We start from the raw sequence: 12,707 nt of genomic DNA on the forward strand, positions 1-12,707 counted from the left end.
CCACTAAAAAATGACCCACACAGATTTTTGCCTGCTTTCTCTGGAGGTAAGTTTTAGCACAAAACAGTGCATAAAGGTTTGAGCAATCAAATCTAGGCACCTTGTTTCTCTCCACCCCAGGAAATACCTACAGAGTATGTTGCTAAAAGTATACATGTTGTTGAACAATGCACATACTTTTACCAGCAAACAGGTTGGGCAATATTCAAAGCCAGAGCAAGAAAAAACAAGGGAATACGCCCAAGTAAGATTTTACTAAATAATTCAATACAACAGAAAATTTACACCATACACAGCCAACTGAAAAAGGATTTAAAAAAAGAGTGAAAAGAAAGTGAAAATGGCATGTTCATACAATTAATAATATGGGGCCGATTTTAAATCCTACGCGCGTGGGGCACATTTGTGCGCGCTACCCGGCGCGCACAAATGTACACCCGATTTTATAACATGCGCAGGCTGCTGTACGCATGTTATAAAATCCAGGGTCGGCCCGCGCAAGGGTTGCGCGCGCTGAGCCCAAGGGGAGTTCCCTTGGAGGGAACTTTTTTTCGCTCCCCCCACCTTTCCCTCCCTTCCCCTATCTAACCCACTCCCAGCCCTACCTAAATCCCCCCTACCTTATTCCACGGAGCTACGCCTACCTCTGGCTGCCGGCACGCGAACCTCCAGCACGGCCGCTGTGCCGGAGGACTCAGGACCGCTCCCGGCCCACCGGCCCGCCCCTTTTGCAAAGCCCCGGGACATACGCACGTCCCGGGGCTTGCGCACACCGCCGAGGCTATGCAAAATAGGCTCGGCATGCACAGGGGGGGTTTTTAAAGGGTTACATGTGTAACCCTTTGAAAATCTACCCCTATATATCTTGTACTTAGCATGTAAGAGAAAATGTGATCATGACATGTGATAAAAAAAACACTCTAGTTATTTTATCTGACAATTTTTTTAAATTAATATTGCTAACTCCCATAGTAATTAATAAGAAAAGCCATACTGGGTCAGACCAAGGTTTCATCAAGCCCAACATCATGTCTCCAGCAGTGGCCAATGCAGGTCACAAGTATCCAGCAAAATCCCAAATAGATCCAACCTTTCTAGCTCATAACCAGGGATAAGCTGTGGCTTTCTCAAGTCTACATACCTAAATGTTTATGGACTTTTCCTCCAGGAACTTTTCCAAACCCTTTTTGAACCTTGTTATGCTAACTGCTTTCACCACATCCTCAGACAACAAATTCCACAGTTTAATTGTGTGCTGAGTGAAAAAATTAATTCTCCAATTTATTTTAAATATGCTGTTAGCTTCCCTAGTCCTAGTACTATCTGAAAAGGCAAATAACCATTCCCTGTTTGTCGATTCCACCCTACTCATGATTTTAGAAACCTCTCTCATATCTCCTCCAAGCAAAAGAGCCCTATCTTGTTTATCCTAAACTCATAAGGGAGCTATTGTATCTCTTTTATAATTCCAGTTGCCTTTCTCTGTACCTTTTCTAGCTATGCTATATCTTTTTTGAGATGGGTGACCAGAATTGCACACAATACTCAAGATGTAGTCGCACCATGGGTTGATACAAAGACATTATGATGCCATCTGTTTTATTTTTCCTAATAAAACCTAACATTATGTCTGCTTTATTTTACCTCTGTTGTGCACTGGGCCAAGGATTTCAAAAGATTGTCCACAATGATTCCAAGATGGTGATGCCTGAAACAGAACCCAGCATTGTGCAACTACAGTTTAGATTATCCTTCTATGTATATATGAATTTTCACTTGTCCACATTAAATTTTATTTTCCTAGCATGCACACATGGATGCGGCTGTTTTATAACAAGCGTGCAATGGCCGCTGTACCAGCCACCTCCAGCCCCACCCCTCCCCTTCCCCCAGAACACCCCTCCCCACCCCAGACCACCCCTTTAACTGGGCCCGGCACTTCGGCACATAACGGGGGTTACGCATGTGCTGGGCCCCTTTGAAGATGCACGCAGCACGTGCAAGGCCCGACCACATGTGTGAACCCCATTTTTTGAGCGCGGGGGGCGGGGGTGTTTAAAATTTGGATGATATTGAAAAGCACTGGTCCCAATACAGATCCCTGGAGCCCTCCACTATTTACCTTTAACCATTCAGAGAAATGACCATTCAGCCCTATTCTCTGTTTCCTATCCTTTAGCCAGTTATAAATCCACAACTGAATATTGCCTTCTATCCCATGACTCTTTATTTTCTTGATTAGTCTCACATGATGGTCTTTGTCAAATGCCTTCTGAAAATCCAGGTACACTATGTTAACTGGCTCACCCTTGTCCACGTCTGTTAATTCATTCAAAAAAAATCTAACAGGTTTGTAAGACAAGACTTCCCATTGCTAAATCCATGTTGGCTCTGTCCCATTATTGTGCATCTATCTAATCAGTAATTTTGTTTTTCAGGATAGCTTCTGTCATTTTACCCAGTGCCAGTATAAAGCTCACTAGTCTGTAGTATCCCAGCTCACACCTGGAACCCATTTATAAATAGGCATTATGTTGGCACCATAGCTGATTTGAATGAGTTGTTAGAAATTATTAATAAGTCTGTGATTTCATTTTTTTGTTTTTTCCAGAGCTCTGGGATGTGTACCATTTGGTCCCTGTGATTTGTTACTCTTTAATTTGTTGATTTGCTGTATTACTTCTTCCTGGTTCACTGTGATTTGATTCAGTTCTTCTGAATCATCACCCTCAAATAATGTTACCAGCATAGGTATCTCCCCAACTCCAAGCAGGAAAAATGTATTATATAAATACAAATCTGTAGACACTTCCCCATGTGTATTATGAATAAAACAACAGGCCCAATAGAAGCTAAGGATCCTATTTGAACAAAAGTTCTATTTCACCAAGGAATAACTTCCTCAAGATGGGTACTTGATAGTAAACTGGAACTTATATGTAGTCAACAGACACAGCTATATTAAGCAAGCATAATGATAGCATCAACATGCCAAACTGCCATTTATTTAGAAAGAGTGTTTGGCTGAAACATCAATTTCCATATATGGAGGAATTTGATATACTTTACATCACTTCAACTTCAAAGTCTCTGGAACTCCAAATATAATGCGCTCACTCTAAATCTTTGGACTCTGTGAATGAAAACATGCTTGAGATAACTTTTTATTTCACTATTAGGATATAAAATTACCTCCAAACTATTTGTCATATGGCTTTTTTCTGCCGTCATATTTCTATGTATGTTAATATATAGCATAACTTGTTTTCCCAATGCAATTTCTCCTTATAGGACTGCCAGGACCTGTTTGACAAAATTTGTAAATGTAGTTCAGCGTAGGTTGAATGTAAAATTCATTCACACTTGTTCTGCTTTCCTTGTTAACATTCATTTTAACAATACAATTACCCAGAAAAAACGGAGTTTAGTGGGCAAGTTTGCTGCCTTCTATATTATTTGGACAATATTTGTGGAGCAGCTTAGGATATTCTACCTTCCAGGTAGCCACCTTACAGCAGATGAGCAGCTTATGACTCACTAGTTCTTCAAACAGTATATGCCCAGTAAGCCTGACAAAAGTGGATTGAAGAGCGGTGGTGCTGTGATGCAATAATATTATCTCCTGAATAAGAAAACTACCAGGCTAGCAACCTCGAGTACTTTAACAACAGCTCCTATATATTCAGGTTGTAGAGTGACTTGTCCACCCAAAGAAGAAATCAGGATGGAATATAGTGGGTAGAGATGTGAATCGTGTGCCCGATCGTTTTAACGATCAGGTTCAGATGGTGGGAGAAAAAAATCGGATCGTTAGAGATGTGAATTGGAATCGGTTCCGATTCCAATTCACATTGTTAATTTTTTAGTGAGGCCTGAGCAGATAAAAAAAACCCCACCCCGACCCTTTACAAATGACCCCTTTGCTCTCCCACCCTCCCGAACCCCCCCCCCAAAAAATGTTAAATTACCTGGTGGTCCAGTGAGGGGGGGGGGGTCCTGGCGCAATCTCCCGCTCTCGGGCCATCGGCGCCATTTTGGCTACCACTGATAAAAATGGCGCCGATGGCCCGATAAAAAAAAAACCACCCCGACCCTTTACAAATTACCCCTTTGCTTCTCCCACCCTCCCAACCCCCCCAAAAACCTTTTACATGTACCTGCCCTGGTGGTCTAGCGGGGGGTCCGGGAGCCGTCCCTTCAATCATACCCTCGGTGCCGGTGCCGGTGCTGGAGTTTTCAAAATGGCGCCGATCGCCTTTGCCCTCACAATGTCACAGGGAGCGACGGTGAGGGCAAAGGTGATCGGCGCCAACTGGCAGACGATCGCCTTTGCCCTCACTTTGTCACAGGGAGCGACGGTCGCTCCCTGTGACATAGTGAGGGCAAAGGCGATCGGCGCCATTTTGAAACCTCCAGCATCGGCACCGGCACCGAGGGTATGATTGAAGGGATGGCTCCCGGACCCCTCGCTAGACCACCAGGTACATGTAAAAGGTTTTTGGGGGGGTCGGGAGGGTGGGAGAAGCAAAGGGGTAATTTGTAAAGGGTCGGGGTGGGGTTTTTTTTTATCGGGCCATCGGCGCCATTTTTATCAGTGGTAGCCAAAATGGCACCGATGGCCCGAGAGTGGGAGATCGCGCCGGGATACCCCCCCCCCCCCCCCACTGGACCACCAGGTAACTTAACATTTTGGGGGGGTTCGGGGGGGTGGGGAGGGTAAGGAATTGGTTTTAAAGGGTCGGGGTGGGTTTAGGGGTTGTTTTGGTGTGCCGGTTTTCCCGCCCTCCCCCAAATAATTCCCATGCCCTATTTAATGATACAATACAAATGTCCCTGACGATAAATCGGGGGCATTTGTATTGTATCGTGCACTCTAACGATTTAGAACGATTTTAAAATTATCTGATGATAATTTTAATCATTCATAAACAATTCACATCCCTAATAGTGGGTGTCAACTTATTGGAAACACAAACCAGAAAAAATAACTGCTAATGAAAGGCTTAATCTAGGTGGGTATTATCCAGAAAAGCAATATAGACATTCCTTAAGAAATGCAAGCATATTCCAGAGGAGAGCAAATTTCTTCAGCACAATATCCATGGCAGTGAGGAAGAAATAGATCAACTATTGGAAATCTGCTGGTTACTTGTGACCTGGACTGGCCGCTGTCACAGACAGGATGCTGGGCTTGATAGACCTTAGTCTGACCCAGTATGGCATTTCTTATGTTCTTATGTTGGTTTTGATGGGCATCTCATCTTGGTTTCCTAGGTTCCAAAGAGTTCCAGGACAATACTGTTGCTGTTCAACTTTGGTCAAACTGAGGTAGATGAAGAAACAGCATACAGATCCATCAGATTTTACATCCTTTTTATTTCTTGTAACACCTGTAGCGCCCTTTGCTGTAACTACTTTAGATCATGCCCCGTTTAGGACAGTCCATGCGTTCTGCTTTCTCCTTTCTTGCTGATGACATTTCAGTAATCAGAGATACATTCATTCTCATTTAGAATTGAAGCTTTCGTCCAACACATTTGCCCATCTCTGGTTTGTATATGGGTCTTCTGCATGCAAAACATTGTAACTGTACCAGAGTGGGTTCCTGAAGTAGATGGTAGTGGGACTATTCATCAATCTATCCAATACTATCCAGGTACTCCAAAACCAAGGTCAGTACAAGCACAGGGTGAATCTACTGTGTCATTGCATTGCACTCCAGCAAGAAAAATTTCCTGAACAGCAAAAAGAAAAAATGATCTGTGTGAGTTAAGCCATTACTCATTTTCCTCTGGCAAATCCAAGATGTTCAAGTGCACTTCTGCATGCTCCAAAATGGCAAGCATTTGGTTGGTCTGTGTATTGATGCAGTAACAATGGGTGCTGACATTTTGTCTTCTAGAAAGTTCTTACTTCTGTGCAAACCCTTCTTTCTGATCTTCAGTTTTCTTCATTAGTCTTCTCTGGTGAAAACTGTGGCATCTTAAAATCATTCATGCTGTACTGCATCATGATCTTGTTCACATAAATATACTCCTCAGAACCTACCTGGGATGTCATGTTGTAGCTGGGTTGCTACAATTCATAGACCATCTTCAGTCATGACAGACATTTCACCACTGTCCTTTCAGTGACAAACACTCCACAGGGTGTCACATAATGGGTCCTGAAGCTGCTGTCCTCTCTTTTGGTATAAATCAATAAAGCAATGTCCAAACCAATTAGTTTCTTTAAAACCAACTTGATTTATTTATTTATTTTAAATATCCTTATTCATTTTATATAAGGATACATCATAAACATATACATTTCTGTTACAATCTTTATAAATCAACAGAGAAAATTAACAATGGAACAATGAAAAAAATTGAAAAATCCCTTCTTTCCATACCCCCCGTCTCTCTTCCCCCTTGTTCCCAAGCAGGAGCCGCTCCACCAAGACTGAATATATTAATTAAGAACAAAAGAGCAGAACTTCATGCTTGTACATATCCATCCCTGATATCAAGCCTTTTAATAGCAACTGTTACAGAGGAAGGCAACGTTTCTATAAAAGTACCCCAAATCTTATAGAACACTAGATTTTTCTTCCCCCGGGGCCTAATACATCAATTTTTTAAGTCCATCATTAAGAGCTCTGGCATTTCTGAATGCCAGAAATTCAAAGAGGGAGCCTCCTGAGCAACCCACCTTGCCAATATACATCTCCTGGCGATACAGAATCCCTTTGTCAGAAAAGTAGCTTCCCAGTTGTTGCAATCTATTTCATCAGAAAACACTCCTAGAACACATACTATTGCCTATGCTGGAATCCAGACCTTCATTTTCTCAAACATAAATTTCTTTATCTCCTCCCAGAACCCCTGAATTGGTGGACAGTCCCACAAACTATGGCACAAGGTAGCTCTATTTGCAGAGCAGACATCCCAGATTATCTATTAACTTCATCTGATGTGCCCTTTGCGAAGAAATTATTAACTTGTGTATTACTCTCAGATGCTGTCCCCTTAATAATATTGAAGAGATACTTCTATTGAACGTAGCCAAGCTATCAGACAGATCATTATCCTCTAACTCTGAGCCTAGATCAGTATTCCACACTGCAGCTAAAGTTGATAGTGATTTATATGTAGTAACTGAGTTTAGATATTGGTTTAAACTAGCGAACAATTGTTTCCTCCCCTTATACACATTAAGCAATCTCAGAAATGGATCCAAAGAATGTGACATCATCTTAATATTAAGCTGTTTAGAGATAAAACCGGCAAGTTGAGGGTATTGCAAAAAATATTTTACCTGAAACTGAAAGTGTTCTTGAGAGTATTGAAAGGAGAACATCCTGTTGTTCTGATAGTCAATAAGATCATTAAATGTTTCTTGGCCAGTTTGAGATAATTGTGTGAAGAGCTTACTTGTCTTACCCGGCTGAAACCATAGATTTCCACAAATAAGCAGCCAAGGCGAAACTTTCCAAGAAAGCTTTAGTAGTTTTCTCACAAATTTCCAGCAAGGTAATCTGGTAAATCCTTGGCAGTGACATGGAGCAGAAAATGCAACTCAAATGGGTGAGCAAAACATTTCTCTGCCCCCACATCCGCAAAGCCATTGCTTCCTAATAACCAGCAACCCAGCGCTCGAAAAGAACTAGTTACACCCACCCTCCGAGGAAGGAAGCAAAAATTTTGCTAGACACTCTAGCCCTATGTTCCCACCATACTTGCTTAATTCTTACAGCAAAGCATGGCTTCCATAGTCATTGGTCTGCAGTGTAACAATTGTGTTTAGTATTTGCATATCATCCTCCAGAAATCTGATTTCTCTTGTGACAGAGTGTAGTCCATCGCAAACTATGGGGGTCATTTGCTAAACCATGATAAGCGATTAACATGCGAAAAACTGCATTTATTGTGTGATATTGGTGATATTGCGTAATATTTAGGCCAAAAACAGCGCTCTTTAACTGCTTTGCATGGATTTGAATGCATTAAATTTTCAAACGCATACCAGTCAACTAATGCATTGGTAATGCTATGTAAACGAAATAATGTGGCTGGTTGAAGTCACATTAATTCCCAAAAAATAGCTGCAACTCATGATTTGTAACTGACGTTCCATGGGGGAGTCAAGATATTAATGCATGTCCCGATGCTCTCAGCCTCTCAGAAAAAAATAACCTCTCCCAATGTGCAAAACTTCCTCCAGGGGTCTGGATAAACCCTTGTCCACTTCAACCCACGCTGCCTCTAGAAGCAGCCCAACAGGGCCAAAAGTGTATAAAATAGAAAGAATATTTGTGTGGCGATTAACCACCCCCTTCCCAAGGCTCTCCTTTTTTGTGCTAATTTGCTCTACCCAACCAACCCCCAATGATAACCCTTCCACCTCCTGTAGCTTCCCCCTCAGCTTTTGATCCACTCTTACAATCAACATATTCTGTGGTAGCTTAATGGTCTCCAAACTCCCTTAAATAGAATAAACACCTTGGTAGTCTAATGGCCTCTACACCCCACCCTCAGGCCACTCTCCCATCTCCCCTACTTCCCTTACCTAGAGAAATTCTCCCTGGTAATCTAGTAGTGGCTTGGAGTGCCCGTAGGCCCCAGGCCTGTCGATGCCTTGTTCTAGAATGGCATGGGCTGGCCTTTGCTCCATCATGTGATGGTACAACTACACTGGCAAATCAATATATCACAAAAATCCAAACCCAAAAAAACATATAGTGACATATATAATATATCATAATCTTTATTTATTGCACACAGAAAATATTTTTTCTTTTTTTTTAATTTCAAGACACGAACCAAGGTATACCCTCCTAAAACTCCCCACCTATACTCACACTCCATTCATTCTTCCTTTCACACACATTCTCTAAAAAACCTTATTAACCCAACATCTTTTCTTATATATTCAAATTTTTTAAACATCTTTTCTCATTCCAAAACAAATTTTTCAAAGAGCAGAAAAAAATTCTCATTTCAATAAATTTTCATAACTGCCAGAACAATCACATTCTTCACTTGATATCAACGGATATATTCTTCTTATATTCTCTTTCTCCTTCCGATCCTTCTACATCCTCTTCATCCTAAAGGATGTAGAAGGATCGGGAGGAGAAAGAGAATATAAGAAGAATATATCCGTTGATATCAAGTGAAGAATGTGATTGTTCTGGCAGTTATGAAAATTTATTGAAATGAGAATTTTTTTCTGCTCTTTGAAAAATTCGTTTCGGAATGAGAAAAGATGTTTAAAAAATGTTAGTATATAAGAAAAGATGTTGGGTTAATAAGGTTTTTTAGAGAATAATGTGTGTGAAAGGAAGAATGAATGGAGTGTGAGTATAGGTGGGGATTTTTAGGAGGGTATTCCTTGGGTTCGTGTCTTGAAATTTTAAAAAAAGAAAAAATATTTTCTGTGTGCAATAAATAAAGATTATGATATATTATATATGTCACTATATGGTTTTTTTGGGCCATCACGTGATGGGGCAAAAGCGGTCTGGCGCCAGTTTGGAAAATGGTGTCAACTGGCCTGGAACCTATGGGGTGCTCTGGGCTGCCACTGGACTACCATGATGTTTTCTTTTAGGTAAGGGGAGCCCACTAGACTATCAGGGAGTCTGCAGTATGAAAGGATGGGTGGGGCATTCACTGGACAATTAGGGAATGTTGTGTTTAAGGGTAGACTCGGTGGGAGGGCTGCTATTGGGGGTATGGGAAAAGTCTTTGGAGCAGAGGGTAGACTTTTCTGAAAAAGGGAGGTGTTTTGGTAAGGGGATGGGTGTCACAACTCGCATTTTGTTACATTTTTTAACTTTTTTTCATTTCAGCTGCCTTGACAGGCAGTGGGGGTCTACCCAGTCCCATGTGGGAGGATTTTTACCATTGAGATTGGGGTTTCTGGGCCCTGTGACTCTTTTAGAAGATGGTGGCCCTGGGTAAAAGGGCACAACAGCGTGCATTTTTTCAGCCTTTCCCCGCAATATTTTTTTTTCGTGGATTTTTTATGCAAGAAAAAATATTGTTGGGAAACCGCCACAATATTTTCCAAGGGAAAGGAAAATTATCATGGGAATCCCTCTCAACCACCCACAATCCCCATCAAGTTAGTTCTCCCCTCTTGCAGTAAGTCATTGAGACCCTATGCTGGCATAGTTTCTCTGGTCTTGCATTATTTCATCTGCCACACTTCTAGGTGATGGAACATTAGGCTCAGGTTTTTGTGTTAGTGGCCTTTCCTGGCTTTTGTGGGGCAGGTCCGCTCCTTCTCTTGTGGATGTTGTTGCAGCGTTGTCTGTGTACCCTGTAGAGTGCTTCAGCAAGGTTACTGTGATGGCTCTAGCAGCAGTGGGGACACATTCTAAGTCCATACCTCCACCTCAGCTGGCTCATCAAATATAAGACTGCGAATCTCAAAATCTTCCTTCTCCTCTCGTTTCCTCTAGCGCGCTCAGGATCTCCTCTGTATTCAATTCTCCAGGTGGCGATACTTGCTGGGTTAGGTCTATGGGTACATATTTAGGAGGTGTGGGCTGTGCAGTGCTGTTATCTGTGAAATAGAATAACCACACATCTAAATAACAGTTGAGACAAAAGAGATTCTTCCCCCTCCTCCAGCACTTTCTAAAATGGCCTCCACCTATTCCTTACCCTCCTCCAGCCATTTTGAAATCAGCATGGTATATTGTCATGCATGCATGACCCTCATAAAAATATTCCTTAACATACTTTCTGTATCCAATAAGACACTACCTGTGCAAAGTGTAACTTTCTCCTAGTATTCATACTTAATTTACAGTATGTTATTGCTGCACAATTTAATTTAGTTGCTGAAAGTGTTTGAAGATACAGAATGCTATTGTTTGTATCTAGAGGTTTCTTGAACGTAGTTGATTAGAAACAGACACAGAAAAACACAAAGGCAGAAAAACACCATGAGCTCTATATTCAGAAAAAAAGTTAGCCAGATAAGTTGGACTTATCCAGCTAACTGGCACTGCTGAATATCTGGCTATGGTCAGCAGGTGCCACTTAGCTAGATAAACTATCTGGCTAACTCTGGTCGAGCCACAGGGTTGTCCTAAAGTTATCAGGATACACTTATCCAGCTAACTTTAAGACAGCCAGTGCTGCACCACTGAATATCCTGGCTAAATTAGCCGGATAAGTGTATCCAGCTAACTTGCTGAGCTACACAGCAGTTCAATATGAAGCCCCCCATGGTCTATCGAATCTCCTCATCTGCCCAACTAATTTCAGTTTTAAAATTCCTATCACTACCTCAGAGATCCCCATACTTTATTGAATTCATACACTGTTTTTATTACCACAACCTCCACTGGGATGCTGTTCCACTAGCCTCCATCACCTCCACTGGGATGCTGTGTCACTACCCTTTCTGTTAATAAATATTTACAAAGATTATTCCTGAGTCTACCCACTTTCACTTTTGTCTCATGACCCCCTCATTCTACTGCCTCCTTTCCATTGAAAGAGGCTTGCCTCCTGTGCATGGAAACCTTGGAGGTATTTAAATGTCTCTATCATATCTCCCCTATCTCGTCTTTCCTCTAGGTTATAGATATTTAGATTTTTAAGTCTGCTCCCATATGCTTTAGAAGAAAGTCTGATGACCATTTTAGTGGCCACCCTCTGGACTGACTCCCATCAGATTGTATCCTTTTGAAGGTACAGTCTCCAGAATTGTACACAGTATTCCAAATGAGGTCTTACTATGGACTTATACAGAGGCAACATCACCTCCCTTATTCTGCTGACCATTTCTCTCCCTCTACAGTGAAGTATTTTTCTAGCTTTTGCCATCACTTTAGCCACCTATTTGACCACCTTAAGATCATCATATAAAATCACCCCCAGATCCTACTCTTATTTCATGCAAGAAAGAATTTCACCCCCTGTACTTCTTCTTTGGGTATTTGCAAACTAAATGCATAATTCTGCATTTTTTAGTATTAAATCTTTCCTAAAGCTTTGCCAAAACTCTCCTATTTTCCATATCTTCCTGGCTGTTTACCCAGTTGCAGATTTTGGTATCATCGTCAAAAAGACAAACCTTTCCCGACAATCCTGCCACAATGTCGTTCATGAAAAGAACCAGTTCAAGCACCAGTTCCTGAGATACACTGCTAGTAATGCCCCCCTTGTCAGAGTGAATTTCATTTACCACTGCACTTTGTCACCTCCCCTGCAACCTCTAACCCAGTCAGTCACTCTAAAGTCCATATTACGGGCATTCAATTTATTTATGTCACCTATGTGATTATATGTGTTGTGATAAAAATAAAAAAATTAGCCTGAGGACAATTGTGACAACATTAAATAGACAATGAGTTTGGAAAAAATGAAAGAAAAGTACATTATTGGTATGAGACTATTAGAGTGTATGTACTTGCTTTTACCTGCCTTGGGGATTGCTGTGCCCAGGTTTTCACGCAGCCCTTCAAACACCTCTGGGCCGATGGCATCACACAGCCTGTCCTCCAGATTGGTGAGATGGATTTGAGAAGGTGTCCCTCCACCTGTCTTGTAGCTTGACAAGCTATCTCTGCAATTTTGGCCTTGGGCTATTGCTTGAAGTCCCAGTATTGATGTTGACATTGATCCCTTTGGGAGGAGACCCCCAAATTTTTGTACTTTTTCACTTCTAGTTATACAAGATATTTTGGGTGAGGGAGACCCCAGGAT

General features: G+C 41.6%; 1 protein-coding gene across 5 annotated transcripts in view; it reads right to left on the reverse strand.

The window, feature by feature from the left end:
• TAFA2 (TAFA chemokine like family member 2) overlaps positions 1–12,707 on the reverse strand; it is a 505,302-nt gene that overhangs the window by 231,608 nt on the left and 260,987 nt on the right. Inside the window, exon 3 of one of the 5 annotated variants that reach the window (XR_003858734.1) lies at positions 10,375–10,551. The exons of the other annotated variants lie outside the window; for them this stretch is intronic. The gene's annotated coding sequence lies outside the window, so the exon portion shown is untranslated. The remainder of the gene's footprint in view (positions 1–10,374; positions 10,552–12,707) is intronic. 5 annotated transcript variants of the gene reach the window in all.

This window comes from Rhinatrema bivittatum, chromosome 9 (genome assembly GCF_901001135.1).
Source record: "Rhinatrema bivittatum chromosome 9, aRhiBiv1.1, whole genome shotgun sequence".
NCBI lineage: Eukaryota > Metazoa > Chordata > Amphibia > Gymnophiona > Rhinatrematidae > Rhinatrema > Rhinatrema bivittatum.